General features: G+C 38.9%; 1 long non-coding RNA gene and 2 pseudogenes across 1 annotated transcript; 2 read left to right on the forward strand and 1 right to left on the reverse strand.

The window, feature by feature from the left end:
* Positions 1 to 79: 79 nt before the first annotated feature.
* LOC121050729 lies at positions 80 to 2277 on the forward strand. Its single transcript, XR_005803680.1, has 2 exons — positions 80 to 1066; positions 1964 to 2277. It is a non-coding gene; the product is annotated as an uncharacterized LOC121050729 (long non-coding RNA).
* A 1338-nt stretch (positions 2278 to 3615) lies between these two features.
* On the reverse strand, positions 3616 to 5604 carry LOC112178621 (annotated as a pseudogene).
* A 1328-nt stretch (positions 5605 to 6932) lies between these two features.
* Positions 6933 to 10674, forward strand: LOC112178618 (annotated as a pseudogene).
* Positions 10675 to 16835: the final 6161 nt, after the last annotated feature.

Genomic DNA, 16835 nt, shown 5'->3' on the forward strand with positions numbered 1-16835 from the left:
GAACGATTGTGATGGTAGCATTGAATGCTATTATATTCTGATCTGAAAGAGTTGTCATATTGGATAGGGAATTAAATTAGTTTGTTTTTGGGTTGAATTATTCCTAAAGAATAGTTATTTATATGTTAATGTTTTGACTATACTTCTAGTAGTGGCCGTGTTCTGCATTTGTAAATAAACATATGGTTTGTAATTGACTAGTACATGTGGTTTGTTTAGTAGACTTATTGGGTCTCTGTGATTTAATTTACATGTTAATAACTTAATATAGCTTGTCAGCTGAACTTAGATTTTCATTGGATTTATAAGAACACTATTCAATTCCTCCTGTATACTGCTTCAATATAATCCCAAAATACATGGTAGGCGCTAGGCACTAGGCATAGTAAGTGCCTAAGTGGGGTGGAAAAAAGGGCATGGGGTTACCAACCCATCTGTCATTCCTAATTCTTGGCCAGTTGGAGTGGAAATGAAATGGAAGTTAATAATCAATAGAGAATGTGCTAAAGTGAGTAGGGCTTGAAAAAGACTAAATGCGACGTAATGATTTTCTATTGAGGTTGAAAGAAATCTGAATGTCTTCTATTGATCAAGTCCCTGAAGTTCTGTGGTGTACATAAGTTAATGACCCTACATGTAGTTCTGTGGTATATGACAATTGTGGACCTTGGAATCCATCTGGTGCTGGAACTCTAGGAATGTGGAGAGTATATCATCATTTGTAGTGTTAACAAGAACCAAAAGGAAAGTGAATACTAATATAAGGCAAATGGATTTCATGCAGTGTTTGAAAACCGTTCCTAAAGTGAATGGTAAATAGACTTGTTTCTCTCAGCTGGAAAACATATTATGCAGCGTTCTTTGTCTGACAATGCTCTTACCAGTTACTAAAGAAAGAGATTTTTGCTCTCAAGAACTTGAATTGGAACAGAATCTGCTTTCATTTTTGTGAATCAGGTACGGCTTCATGTTTGGAAGAGAATCTGCTCGCAAAGATCTCGGAAGCTTAATCCAAGACCTTCACCGCCAGAATCCCAATTCCGATCCTCATTCCTGACTTCATTCGGTACTTCCATTCTCTCACCCACTCACTTACTCACTCCCAATCGAAGACCTTCTGTCATTTCTCCTTGTTTTTTTCTCTGTTTCAGCTTTTGAGCTCTTCTTTTTTTATCTCTGTGATATCATGCTAGCATTTTTACAACTTCTATCAAATACCCAATTTGAGACTAGAGCCTTATAGTTTTGTTTAGAGCTTTGATTAAGAAATGAAGTGCTTCTTTCCTTCAAATCCAAGAACAAACAAAAGGAGTCACTGGGTGTGCTTGGTTGGGTTTAATGTGTGCTCTTGTTGCAAGTGAATGTAAAATTGATTCAAAACTGAAAGGGTTTCACTGTTAATGCCAAAAGCAGAGGACTTGGGTAAAATTACAAGACTTCAGTAAAATCCCGATACTGTAACTCTAAGATATAATTCTAAGATGTAATTCAGTTACAGTTTACTTATCAAGATGGTGTTCTGCTGTAAACCTAAGGGCGTGCTTCTTCTTTTTGCCTCATTGTTGGATTTTTTAATGTCACATTACTGGCTCAACATGAAATTGGAATCATAGTATTCTTACAGCTGATAAAAATTAGTTTGAACTTTTTTCTTATTATTCTTTCTTTTAAATTTTATTCTTTGAATCATCTTTTGGTGGAATGATGTGGTGTTTGAACCTAGACAGTAGATGCTCCACTATCCCTCTATTTGGGTGCAAGCTGATGACACTCTTCTGTAATTAGTCTTTTACTGCGTTTATATATTTGCCACTCTTCTCCGTGTACTTGAAATTAAATGTGAATTGAAATAGTTGTATGAAATGTCATTCAGAATGTGAATTCTTGTTTAAGTTTGAATTTTGATTCATGTATCGTAGGGATTCCTGTTTGGATTGTGAATTATTTAGTTGTTTGGGTGCAGGCTGATGGCATCAGGTGGGCAGTGTGGAAATCCCTTCATTTGTTAAAGCTTGAGAAAACATTGTCTTTAAGGCCTTACTGGAAAACTCCTTCAGCCATCTTTGGTTGTTTTCAGGTCATCTTACCTATCCTCAAGAGTGTGCGTTCCTGAGGAGTTTAGATATTAACTTTAAAACCTTTGTATGCTGACTTGCATTGAAGATGCAGCTTTCTGCTGTGACATAGTTGTTATTCAAGATGACTGAATTAGATAATGTAGTTGGTGTTGAATCATACGCTTTGGTGTTTCAAATTAATGAAGAAGCATTCTGTGAATTAATGTGTCAATATTACTTGTTGTGGATCATAGAGGCTTTGCCCTGCCTGTCATGATGATGAAATAATAAATGTATCTCGGATTTTCCATGCAATATTCTTTTTATTTTTCTGAAAGGCTAGCGTTATGTTTCTGCTGACCTACTCTCTTCTCTTGTACAGAAATATGCAAACCTAGTGGCTAACTGGTTGATGATTTGTATCTGCCTATGGCCTTTTGGCATTTACTTTGGTTGTTTTATCAGTACTTGTCAACTAATTTGCTAAAACACTGAAAAAGGTATTAGAAGTGGAGGATGAGGCAGGTGGAGGGTTAATCAGGACGGAGGAGAAAGGAACAGAGGGGTTTTGATTTTGGAGGCCCCGGAGCGTCATGGCTTTGATACCAGTTGATGGGGCACACAATGAAAAAGAAAGGAAATTGAAATGCAGAAAGGAAATAGCCAAATGGCAGAGAAATACAAACATATAAACTGATGGAAATGTCCTTGCCATTACAGATGGTTAGCACGTGTCCTAGGACCACAATTGAAGATAGACATTCAAAATATATTTAATCTAGTGAGCTGTAGCCACTACTAAAATGGGCCTAAAGAGAGAGGTATGAGATTGTTGGGGTGTCCTCAACATATTAGCTAGTTAAATCATGCTACATCAATATTTACACGAAGCCCTTTTTCTTCTTCATGGTAAAGATGGTACTATTAAAGGGATATTGAACTTTCCTACAAGAACTAGTTTCTTGTTCATCAGCAAAAACAAGAAGCATTCTAAAGTTTTGAAATTAGGGAGGTTTGAGCTCAACAGGGATGAACTGGTGGCTGTTAAAACTCAATTCAAGAAAGTAATAAGTGAAGTCAAAGAAACCAGTTTGATATAAATCTCTAGTTAGTTTTTGTGTTAAGGTCCCCCTCCCGTTCTTGGAGCAGCTTCCCCTCCTATGAGCTGCAAGATATTATCTGCCTGCACTTTTTTTTTTTTTTCTCACAGATATAGACATGATATTCCTTTGTTTCCAACACTTAAGTATATCAGAAGAGGTTTAGTATGAGTCTTCCATTTCCAGTACTAAAGCTATATTGAAACAATAAGCAAAGAAAATAGAGATTAGTGATGATGTATTGGAAGTTGTAGATGCTTCACTAAGAAACATGATTGCATATTACTCGACACACGGGACTAGATTGACAACTGTTCTCAAGTCATCTGAACATCCCCTAAACTAGATGAAAACTTGTTTGAATGAAGATCAACTGACCATTCAGGTAATGGAGACATACAAGGAATTGTTTAACCATCGTAGGCTTCAGCATCTGATGCCAAGTATGGTTTGCTTATGATTAAGTACTCCTTTAATCCCTCACTCTCTCCCTTTTTTTTTTTCTCTTTCACTATATTACAGTAATTAACTATATACTCGGACACTCTGTTTGTACATAAAGATGCACTTAAACAAATTTTCTACACAAGCTTTTCTTCCTGGACATTCTTCTCTTTGATAAAACGGACAAAAAGGTCGGTGCCAGTGGAGTCGCACTCTGACAGTCTTTCATTCCGGCCACCTTCAGCCATGCCTTTCACAAATTCAACCATGTTCCGCCAGTTGTCCCCTTCGAACAATCTCTAATTCAATCTTAGGTATGTGAAAGCACTCAACGCATTGCTGGAATCTGATCTGCTTGTGGCCAAAACCTGTCCATATGCACCAGAATCATACCTCTCCAGTGCATTCTCTCCTGCAAGTTCAATTCCAGCACTCTTGGTTGCCATCTTTACTTGCCGGACTAACCCCTCAGGAGAGCAATTCGCATTGTCAGGCTGTTCTCCATCTTTCATTTCCATGCAGGTGAAGTTTAAAACAACTCCATGTTGCTGAACATTTTTGCTGTTGGTATGTAACCATCTCTAAGTCTAGTATTATAGTAGCCAGCAGTTAATTCAGCAGCATGGGATCTTGTTCTGTAGTGCCAATGACTCCCAGCTACCTTTCCAGATAGTTTAGCTTTCCTTGGAGCACTCCTTTTGCAGCTGCCAGGAGTCTATCTCCGTGCCTTAATAGCTTCTCTGACTACCATTCGAGGAAGAACTGTCCATACTCGGTATTCCAGGTTCCATCTCTTTTGAAAAATCCGGTGTCATCAGGAAACTGATTGTACCGACCGGAATCATGGGGTCCAGTCCTTCCCCAATCTCTCTTTCCTTGTGCCTCTGCTAATGCTTCCAGGTAAGCTTTCATGTACTGTGACAAAAAAAAACCTTGTTTAGAAATAAAATATATACCAATATTCTCTACAATCTTTTAATAGTTTCTTTCTGGGAACACTTGCAAATATATCTTTGTTTAATTGTTTAGCACATCAATTGAAGTTAACATGTTTGTTGCAAGTATCTTGCCACAATAACGTCTCCCTAGTAATCTCTGAATCTGTCTTGGAAGCTCTGCATGTAGTCGGTATAAACCTGGATGGGCGTTCTTCCTCCGAAAACAGGCGATGAATCACACCCCAAGGATATGTACTCAGGATTCCTCCTACCAGATTTGTCTGTGTACACAAGGTCAGGGTTCTTGCTTATCTCTTCAAGCAACCATGGAGGTAGTGGAATACTAAAAATTCACAAAAGTGATTGTTTAGTAAGTAAATCAGCTCATAAAACTACACAAAATTTCTTTCTAGTCTAACTAATTATTTCTAGATCTATATCCCGAACCACTATAGAGATTAAGTTTAAACATGTCATACCTGCATGAGTCACCAACATTTCCTCCACACTGATGGAAAGAATACATGACAACTTGAATCTTCAAGCCATGCTTTTGGACCAAGTTCACAAGCTCTGCATACCCTTCCCAGTGGTACTTGGAAGGTCCGTCTTTCTCGACCAATCCCCACCAAGCATCCACCATAACTCCTTCTACTCCTGCATTCTTCAAAGCCATCAAACTCGCATTCATTGCGCGCTGTTGGCTTATTCAAATGCCCTCCATGCGTCACTGTGTCTAGTGGAAGCATCACATACACAGGCACCTTCTTGGAGTCGTTGTTATTGCTGCTATGAGCTATATTTGGGAGTGCGTGAAGCAACTCCCTCGGGAGTTCATCAGTGGTGGTGCTCACCCTGATTCTTTCCTGGAAGAGCTGTGCTTCTTGCAGGGAACTCTTTGCCCGGATGCAGCATGATAGCTTGATTTGCGCAAAGCAAACTACATCCGAGGACTCATCGGAGCTCTTCAGGCTTTTGGAGTACTCTTTAAGATTAATGAAAGACGTTGAAGAACGAAGCGTTAACGTCATTTAATTTTCTGTGAGTTTGGAAGAGAGGAGCGAAAATGTGATGAGAATGATGAAGGGTTGTGTGCTTGCTTATAAAAATAGATTCTCTTCTTAAGCAGTGTTTGAAGGAGACAATGTTGGTGGGGTCTTATAACGTTACTTAGTAGAAAATTTAGTCATGGATGTCCGTGAAGTTTGTAAAATCTTAATCGTCCAAATAATTCAACGGTTAGAGCTAGAACCACATCACTTGATACTAGTCTATTGGTGTTTTCATTTTTATACCAGTTACACTGCTGTTAACTCCAAAAAATATAAAATAAAAATAAAAATTCCGTTCAAAACCTCGTACAGCCGTTCACGATCCTTCATGGGAATACTAATTACCAGATATAGCCATATAGGATCCTCTCCTTGCAACAAATTAAAAGAAGAGAAGGAATGCTAAACCTTTTCTTCCGTTTTGCTTTCATTTAGTCTTCGTCAGTTGATCTCTCACAAACATACTAAAGGGCTTAAGGCTATCAGATTTGTATATATTTCCAATAAATTGTTTCAAGTAATTATTACAGGGCCTTCGAAATTCAAATATACCCGCAAGGTTTTTCGTTTATAAAATCGGTCATGGGTGCTTCCCATGTTTTGGAAGTTGTTTCTAGTCATCTATGTTATGACTGAGGTGAAGAATTGCTTGTTCAGGCGCGTCTTATGAAACAACAAAAAAGCTAATGTGGTTGCGGAGAGTGAAGGAATCAACTACCCTATTTTGTTCATCAAGAAATGACTATAGCATTTTCAATTGGTTTTGTATGCGTATACTCAGATCTTAGTCGTTTTTTTTTAGAACAGAAAATATCTATTAATCAATAAAGCTTACAATGGTGGGACATGAACCTAAACCCTAAGAAACCGCGATTACAGAGACAATCAGGCCAAAGGGCCCAAATTCTAACCACTAAACGCCCATTTCCAAGGCTACTTTGAGCATTTGAACCCGAAAATTCCAGTAAAACCTTATAATCCAACCACCGTCCTCTTCAACACCGTATCCGAAGGTACTAGACCACGTGTAAAGAATCGCACACCAGCAAATTGACAACAAAAATAAACCAGAGTTGAACAAAATCGTCCTCGTCCTCGGGAATGACACCATTTACATAGCCGAACACCTAGAGAAGAGAGGATTTCTTTTTTTGATGTAGTTAACGGCAATCAAGTGTCAGTTTGAAAAAAAAGCCTCAATATAGGTGATGTGGTTCTAAACCTAACCATTAAATGAAATGGAAGATAGTGATTTTACGAACTTCAGGGACTTCACGGCCTTTGCACTTTAGAGTAGCCGGATCATATATTAATCTCTTAACCTATTTCCAAAAAAAAATAATCTCTTAACCTATTTGCGAATAGAATAGAGAACTGTAACAGGCAGGCATGCATCTTTCCCTTCAAATTCAAATCCGGATTTGAGAAACGAAAAGCGACTCCTTAGCTCCGGTATTAGACCGTGCCTGGAAATCTCTACCTTCACCAAGAAGCATACCAGAATTGTACAAAGAGAAGGAGCAGAATTTGAAGGTTTTCTCATTCCAAGAGCTCAGGGATTCAACCAATGGCTTCAGCAGTCGCAAAAGATTGGTGAAGGAGGCTTTGGAATTGTGTATAAAGGAATAATCAAGCCCAAAAGAAGTTGATCCAATTTTGGTTGCCATAAAGAAGTTGAATCCACATAGCTTACAGGTTCCAATTCTTATCTTCATTAAGGAACTTTAACTGTTTGGTTAATTTTTCCATTTTTTCTGTCTGTTTTTCTTCCACCTAATTGGTTTTTCTCCATTACTACTTGGTTGGTTGGTTTTCTTAGTCTTGGATGTTGAATGATTGTGATGGTAGCATTGAATGGTATTATAATCTGATCGATCTGAAAGCGTTGTTATATTGGATAGTGAATTATAATAATTTGTTTTTTGGCTTGAATTATTCCTAAAGAATAGTTATATATATCTCCATGTTTTGACTATACTTCTAGTAGTGGCCCTGTTCTGCATTTGTTAATAAACACATGGTTTTTAATTGATTAGTACATGTGGTTTGTTTAGTAGATTTATTGGGTGTCTCTGATTTTATATACATGTTACTATAGCTTGTCAGTTGAACTTAGATTTTCATTGGATTTATAACTCCAGTATACTGCTTCAATATAATCCCAAAATACATGGTAGGCACTAGGCACTAGGCTAGTAAAGTGGGTGGAAAAAAGGGCATGGGTTTACCAACCAATCTGTCATTCCTAATTCTTGGCCAATTGGAGTGGGAATGAAATGGAAGTTAATAATCAATAGAGAATGTGCTAAAGTGAGCAGGGCATGAAAAAGACTAAATGCGACATAATGATTTTCTATCGAGGTTGAAAGAAATCTGAATGTCTTCTATTGATCAAGTCCCTGAAGTTCTGTGGTATACATTAGTTAATAACGACCCTACATGTAGTTCGGTGGAATATGACAATTGTGGACCTTGGAATCCATCTGGTGCTGGAACTCTAGGAATGTGGAGATTATATCATCATTTGTAGTGTTAGCAAGAACCAGAAGGAAAGTGAATACTAATACAAGGCGAATGGATTTCATGCAGTGTTTGAAAACCATTCCTAAAGTGAATGGTAAATAGTCTTGTTTCTCTCAGCTGGAAAACATATTATGCAGCGTTCTTTGTCTGACAATGTTCTTACCAGTTACTAAAGAGAGATTTTTGCTCTCAAGAACTTGAATTGGAACAGATTGTCAAATTTTGTGGAAATAGTACTTTATATTTGAGAATGGATAAAAGTAATGATTAAGCCCTTGAGATGATATTGGCCTGTGTAAAAGATACATCTCATTACTCTTTTAAACAGTTGAGAGAGATCCGCACATTCAACTAAACTCTGAGTTCAAAGTATCCTTTCCTAAACACCCATTTTGAAGACATTGTGTGCCTCTATATGTTTTTTTTATCTATTTAGTTGTCAAGCTTATGGTTCTTTGCTGTTTTCATATAGGGTCATAAAGAGTGGCTAGCAGAGGTTCAATTTCTTGGTGTGGTAAATCACCCAAATCTGGTAAAGCTTCTAGGATATTGCTCTATAGATGGAGAAAGAGGGATCCAACGGCTATTGGTATATGAATATATGCCTAATAGGAGCTTAGAAGATCATCTTTTCAACAGGGCTTTGAACCCTCTTCCTTGGATCACGAGGTTACAAATAATGCTTGGTGCTGCTCAAGGATTGGCTTATCTACACGAGGGACTGGAAGTCCAGGTGAATATAGTTTTCATTTATTTGACCTATGTTTGACCATGTATTTCCTTTCAGTTTGTTTGGAATGTAGAACTACCATATCATGTGAACATGTGACTCATATATGTTATTTTGACCAATGGAACACCAAATCAGTGTGACCTGCTTAAGATAGTGTAGTATTAGAACCATAACTAATGATTGGAATGTAGCAACTACTTATTACGTTATACATCTTTTACTTGTTTGCTGCATTTATAGTGGCATCTCTCGTTTTGGAACTTAAATTGTATCCGCTACTAATATAATTGCCTTCAGTTACATACGTTGGTGGACACTGTCACTTCAGTAACTGTCCATTTTCTTGATCTATTCTGTTCTCTAAAAGCTTTAGCTGTTGGGACCCTGTGGTTGTGTCACATGGTAAAAGAGTTCTTGAGTTCAAAACCTTTGAATGACATTGCACTCTTTTTTGCTGTCTAGTACTAATTGAATTTGGACATTGGAAGTAATATAAAAGAAGCATGAACTAAGTTATCATTGTGTAATCATTATGTAATTTCTGTGTGTTAATAGGGTCCTGTTTACTTCAACACACTAGTCCACTGATCTTGTTCTTCCATTGCTGAAGCTGAAAGTCAATGAAGGGGAAAAATTTAAGTTCTCGCTACTTAAAAATGCTTTCTTTGCTTTAATTTTAATGTTATGATACTACAGCATAGATTTGGTTCAGCTCTGCTTGTGAGGTTGAAACAAAAGTCATCTTCTATTTTTGCTTCTGGCCATCAATATCCAAATGCTAAGGAGTGTATTTAAGGATGGTAGATAATAGCTTACCTCGCATGGTAACTCTTTATTTGTTTGAAGACAAGAATTTTTATATACTTTGTTGAACCTTTTTTGTTGCATTGTTTCAATAGGTGATATATCAAGATTTCAAATTCTCCAACGTGCTCTTAGATGAGGACTTTGAGCTGAAGCTCTCAGACTTCGGGCTTGCTAGAGAAGGGCCAAAGGGTGACCGTACTCATGTATCGACGGCAGTAAGTAGATAATAGATGACTTATTTTACTACTAGCCCAAGTTCTTTTAGAACTCGATGTCAACTTCATTTGGAGGTTGGCAGAATCTTGTTTGAATTGCAATCTTGAGAGGACAATTGGTATTAGTTATTTTTCGTCTTTCTGGTTCGTTGCTTCTATTTAACATTTCCCTGGTTCATATTGTATTTGCTTTTGTTATCAGGTGGTAGGGACTTATGGATATGCTGCCCCCGAGTATGTGGAAGCTGACCATCTTTCCATCCATAGTGACTTATGGAGTTTTTGGTGTGGTGCTGTATGAGATCCTCACTGGGAGGCGTGTCTTAGAAAAACACCGGCCAACAGCGGAGCAGAAGCTTCTTTATTGGGCTAGACAGTACCCTGCAGACAGTAAAAAATTCAGCATGATAATAGATCCGCTTCTGAGAGACCAGTATTCTATTAATGCAGCTCGGAAAATTGCCAAGTTGGCAGATAGCTGCCTGAACAAGAATGCAAAAGACCGGCCAACAATGAATCAGGTAGTAGAGATCTTGAAGCAAGCTATACAAGATTCAGAAAAGGGTACCAACTCTGTAAATAACAATTTTGGGGCATCTGGGTCTAAAATGGGTAGAAAGAACCCCAAGTTGAGGTGATATAAGAGAGAAGCCTGTGATCAAATCAAACGAAAGCATTATTAATAGTGTCTACTGTGACTATGTTCTATTTAAATTTTTTAACAGGTTGAAATGATTGGATATGTGGAAATGGGAAGTTTTGTAAAAGTTCCAATTATGCAGACTTCAAATATTTTTAACCTCTATTTTTACACCCTTCATATTAACCGAAGTCTATGGTCCAACATAGGATGGTTTGATCACTTCTCAGAGAGGGTGTGTACTACTTGAGGGGGTTCAGGTACAATTAGAAGGTCATTATTTATACGTTTTGTTTTCCTGAGATTGAAGCTATGAAAGTTTGAGCAAAGAATGCAGAAAAAGAGAGAGTGAAAAGAATTACAAAAGACTCGATCACTCATCAGAAAAGGGTACTTGATTTTATAAGGTTTTGATGATCTCACCACCTCAGTGTCAAACGATCTCTTTGAGCTACAATGTGCGCTTTCTTGTTTGCTGGTTAGTGATGTATGAAACCTCGAAGAAACTAGTGTACAATATACATCCGTTTTTGGTTGCTTGTCTTAGAAAGCAAAATTGTTATATTCTGTCACATTCACATATCCATTGTTATGTTACATGGAAGTATGCATTCTAAACTGAAATAAGGTAAAAAAGAAAAAGAAAGAAAGAGTGAAATGCAGCTACAAACTGAAGAAGGAGAAGGCAAAGACATCTCAAATCAGAAAAACCTCCCATATCCTGGTTACTCTGGAGTAGGCTACTAATTCCTTCCTCCACAGTAGGCTGCAACTTCTAAGATCATCTTATGAAGAAAAAAAAGACCACACTATAAACATGTATGTAAGTCCGAAACAATAAATGATGATCTGCTAGTATTATTAGATAAATTCTATCTTTTGTACCATACATGAATTTGAAATAGGCGCATCCCATGAAGACTTTAGTAGTGAAGTGTCACAGACTCCCAAAATCCTCTGAAGAATCCAAGCAATGCACTAACGCTTTAAAATCCTAGGTTTCTGATACGTACCATCAGTTTTCTCACTTCCAGTGCCACTAGAGATAACTGGATCTTGAGTAGGCCCATATTTGGGGGACTTTAAAGTCTTAGCTGTGGTCTGCAAAGTCAAAATTTCCCAATAGATGCAGAGTAATAAAATCTCTGAAGGTTGAATTCTTCCTGACAAGTCCAAGGCACTAAGAAATTTCAAGCTCGAAAAGCTTGAAGGATTCTACTGGATAGCTGTTTTCTGAAGAATGAAGAAACGCTATCATCTTCAAGTGACCAAAGTTGTTATTATGCAACAAGACCTCTATTTAGATTCCTAATCTTTCTGGCTGTAATTTACACCTAGCTTTCTCGATTGATTTCAAAGTTATTAGCTGCAATTATATATTGTTCCATTCCAGAGCATTTCAACATATCTATTCCAGGCAAGAGTTAAAGAAGCTTTCTCCCCGACCTAGCTGCTCTCGCGCTAGGGTTTACTTTCTAGCTATTAGAAAGCAAAATCTACATCCATGGATCTGGATGTGCTTAGCTGGAATTGTAGAGGGATCTGCAATGAGGCGACGTCAAGAGCGTTGAAAGATCTAATTTCGCAAAACCGGCCTCAGATCGTTTTCTTGTGTGAGACCAAGATAAGTCGTCAGGAGGATTTTGATCGTTTGCATCGCTCGCTTGGTTTTGCAAATGCGGAGGTTGTGCTTATTGAGGGCCAAGCCAGGGGTCTAGGTCTGTTTTGGAACGATGAGATCAAAATACAGTTGGGCACGACGTCAGCCCATCACATTGATGCGGTGATTGTGGGGGACTCAGGCTATCCTTCTTGGAGCTGACTGGCTTTTATGGTTATGCTAGAACACGGGACAGAGACCAGTCGTGGCAACTACTTAGGGATCTCTTAGATTTGGATTCGTTACCATGGGTTGTAGTTGGAGATTTCAACGAGATCCTTAACAATAGGGAGAAGATTGATGGACCTCTTAGGGTAGAGAGGCAAATGAGAGGATTCCGTGAAGCCCTAGGGTATGGGGATTTGTTGGATCTAGGGTTTCATGGGGCAATGGCAACATGGTGGAACTCGGAGATGCAACTGAGGTTGGATAGGGCGGTCTGCACTCCCTCTTGGCATGACTTATTTTGTTATTCAAAGCTTTTTCATCTGCCTCCATCAGACTCGGATCATGTTCCCATTTTGTTGAAAGCAAGCACGTCACCTCTGGCTTCTAGACCAAAGTATCACAGGTTCAAGTTTGAGGCGTTTTGGATAAAACACCCAGAGTGTGATGGAGTAGTTAAGGAAGCTTGGGAGACGGATGTGACGGGAACTCCGATGTTTTGTGTTGCAAAAAAATAGAACATACTCGGATTCATCTCGATAAGTGGCCGAAACAGGTGTTCAGAGGACGCCAACTCCAAATGCTAGGCATTCGTACCAGATTGGAGGAATTACTCGGTGTACCGAGTTCTGTTGCGGCTCCGGAAAAGAAAGAATTGATGGATAGGCTTCAAATCTTGTTATATCAGGAGGAGTCCTTCTGGCGGCAACGATCTAAGGTGACTTGGCTAAAGGAAGGGGATCGAAATACTGGTTTTTTTCCACCAGAAGGCTCAAAATAGGAAACGAAAGAATATGCTGCAGGGTCTCTACGATGATGAAGGTCAATGGTTCGAAGATGATGCTGGGATTGAGAATGTGGTTACATCCTATTTTTCAAAAATGTTTCAAGCTTCGGAGATTGATTATGATGCAGTGCATACTACGTTGGAAGCTATTCAACCTAGTGTGAGTGAAGAGATGAATGCTCAACTTTGTGCACCCTGTACAATTGAAGAGGTCCGTCATGCCCTTTTGCAAATGTACCCAACTAAATCCCCAGGTCCAGATGGGATGCCTCCTTTATTCTTCCAACATTATTGGGAGACGATTGGAACAGATGTTTTTGAGGCAGTCCGTAGTTTTCTGCAAATGGGACAACTTCTTCGTCAAATCAATTTTACGCACATATGCCTAATTCCCAAAGTGGATACACCAGAACACATGTCTGATTTGCGTCCAATAGCATTGTGTAATGTGGTTTACAAAATCTGTTCGAAGGTGATTGCAAACAGATTAAGGGTTATTCTTCCTTCTGTGATTTCACCTTTTCAAAGTGCTTTTGTTCCTGGACGTTTGATCACGGATAATATTCTAGTTGCTAATGAAATTGCTCATTTTGTGCACAATAAGAGGGAGGGGGCTGATGGCTTTATGGCTCTAAAGTTGGATTTAAGTAAGGCCTATGATCGAATGGAATGAAGTTTCCTAAGGATGGTAATGGTTCGTTTTGGCTTTGCTCAGAATTGGATCAACATGGTGATGCAGTGTGTGTCTTCGGTGAGATATTCATTTTTGATCAGGGGGAAACCTAGGGGATATGTTACACCGAGTAGGGGACTTCGTCAAGGTGATATGTTATCTCCCTACCTTTTTCTGATTGGGGCTGAAGGCTTTTCTGCTCTCTTGCAACAGAAACAAGCTTTGGGCCTGTTATCCGGAATAGAGGTGTGTGATAATGCTCCTCCTATTAATCATTTATTATTCGCTGATGATAGCATGATTTATGCTCACGCTTCTTTAGAGAATTGCTATGAGCTTCAGGATGTCATAGAGATATATGGACGAGCATCAGGGCAACTTGTTAATTTTGACAAAAGCTCTGTGGCTTTTAGCAAGAACATCTCAATTGAGATGAGGGAGGAGTTGGCTAGTTATATGGGGATGCAAATAGTTGATGTCCATGATAAATACCTGGGGCTACCCACTTACGTGGGGCGCAAGAAATCTACTACTTTTCAGTATATTAAGGATAAATTGGCGAAGAAACTCTCTGACTGGCAGGGGAAGCTGTTAAGCGAGGCTGGAAAAGATATTCTTATTCGTGTTGTGGCTTCGGCTCTACCTACTTATGTTATGAGTGTATTCCAATTGACAAAAAATTTTTGTGATAACTTGGAACAAATGTGTACTAGGTTTTGGTGGGGGAGCACGCTAGATAAACGGAAGATACATTGGAAGACGTGGGGTGCTTTGTGTAATCCGAAGGAAGAAGGAGGATTAGGCTTCCGCATCTTGTCTATTTTTAATATGGCTATGTTAGTAAAGCAGGCATGGCGCATACTTACCAATCCTTCATCTCTTGTTGCTCGATTGTATAAGGCAAAGTATTATCCAGAAAGTTCATTCTGGGAGGCGACTACTCATGCCTCTCCTTCGTACTCATGGCGGAGTATTTTTTCTACTTGGGACTTGCTAAGAGAGTATTGTTGGTGGCAGGTTGGTGATGGTAGAGATATTGGTGTATTCTCGGATAATTGGGTGTTGGGACTAACTACTGGGAAACCTACTTTTTCAGTTTTGGCCCAATCTGAGGTTAGTAGAGTCAGTGACTTAATAGGGGACACAGGGGAGTGGAATGTGATTCTCCTACATCGGCTATTTCCGGTATCGGAAGTGGAGTTGATCACATCTATGCCACTGAGTAGGAGGGTGGTAGCAGATAGGTTGGTGTGGAAGTTGACGACGGATGGTAAGTATTCAATTAAGTCAGCGTATCATTTTTTTCTTTCCTCTTCCACTAATTATAGTCCTCTAGCTCTTCCTGTGGGGAGTGTGATTTGGAAGAAACTGTGGAAAGCAAATGTGCCAAGCAAGGCTAAGATTCATTTTTGGAGAATTTGTTTGGATATATTGCCTTCCCTGGCTAATCTGGAATCGCGGAGAGTGCAATTGGACTCGACAGTGTGTGTGCTGTGTGAGGAGTGCAATGAGTCTACTTTACATTTGTGCAGGGATTGTAACTTCACTCAGTCGGTTCTTCAATCCAATGCTGTTCTGAAACAAGTGTGCTATGGACCCCAGATTATAAGTAGTAGTCTGTTTTTATGGTTGATCTCATGTGCACAGGAGTTGTCTCTGTTTAACTTTGGAACTCTCATCTTCTTGCTCTATGGTGTGTGGAAGGAGCGGAATGATAGGGTTTGGAGCCAGAAGAGGGGGGCAGTTAGTGATGTGATCATTGGGTCTATGTCGAGGTTACAAGAGTTTCAATTCCATAATTCGAAAGAAGTAGGTGTTGGGGAACGACGAAGTCGAGTGGTGCGCTGGTCTGCTCCACCAGTGGGATGTTTGAAAATAAATGTTGATGGATCCTTCAATCATGTGACTCGTAGTGGTGGTATCGGGTTTGTCGTTCGTGATGGTTTTGGGGTTATGCTGGCAGGTGGTGCTTGTCCAGTAACCGGTCTGCTATCACCGAAACACGGGGAGCTTTTGGCGTGCAAAACAGCAATTGAGTTTGCCATGGAGCACGGCTATCTTCCGGCAATTTTGGAGACTGATGCCTTGAATGTCCAACGACAATTGAGTGAGTCTACTACTAGCAATACATCTGTCCTCGGAAGATTATATGATGATTTGGTTCTGTTGCTGGAATCCCCTTTGTTTGTGAAGGTGGTTCACATTGGTAGAATGGGTAATATATATGGTTGCTCATCAGCTAGCAACTCATGCTTGTTCTGTATCTCAAGATTGTTTTTACTTTTCTACTCCTCCTTTTCTCTCAGCTGCAGTAGCAGCTGATGTTTGTAGTCTGTAATCTTTTTCAGTTTAATAAAGGGCTGACATCTTCCATTCAAAAAAAAAAAAAACATATCTATTCCAATCTAACCTTATCATGTTTGTGTTATTCAACTTGTTTTCCAGAAGTTTCATTTATGTTAATATAACTTTATCACTATAATAACAATCCATGTCTCTTAGTATTTCAACTTGAGTCCAGAATCCAGATGAGAATCCAACATTAATATTACGCATACCATTTTTTTATTTTTTTATTTTATATTGGATTTAGAGCAGAGAGAGCATCATTATCTTCATTTCTGCAATTTCTGGAATATCCCATTCAGTGCCTAACAACTATTGGAATGAATTTAATCAAATCCCTGAGAAATTTCCAATCTATCATAGAAAAAAAAACTACATCCTATTTACAATTCAATTGAGATCTAACCACTTACTACAACCATTTCCTCTAAACATAAGGAATGTGCTTCTCCAGCTCTCACGTAATTTACTTGACAAGCAAGGGTGCTAACTCATACTACATACAATCCATTATTCATACACATACCTCAAGAGAAACAAGCATAATATTTATTTCTTGCTGAAAGAGAAAGCAACGACATCTGAAAACCTTCAACATTAAGCCTTGAATTTTTCCACTTCTGGGAAATTAGGCTCATCATTTCCCTGAATGCCAGCATCTCCTAACATCATGTCAAAACAAATGACAGTCAAAA

Source organism: Rosa chinensis, chromosome 7 (genome assembly GCF_002994745.2).
Source record: "Rosa chinensis cultivar Old Blush chromosome 7, RchiOBHm-V2, whole genome shotgun sequence".
In the NCBI taxonomy this organism is placed as follows: domain Eukaryota; kingdom Viridiplantae; phylum Streptophyta; class Magnoliopsida; order Rosales; family Rosaceae; genus Rosa; species Rosa chinensis.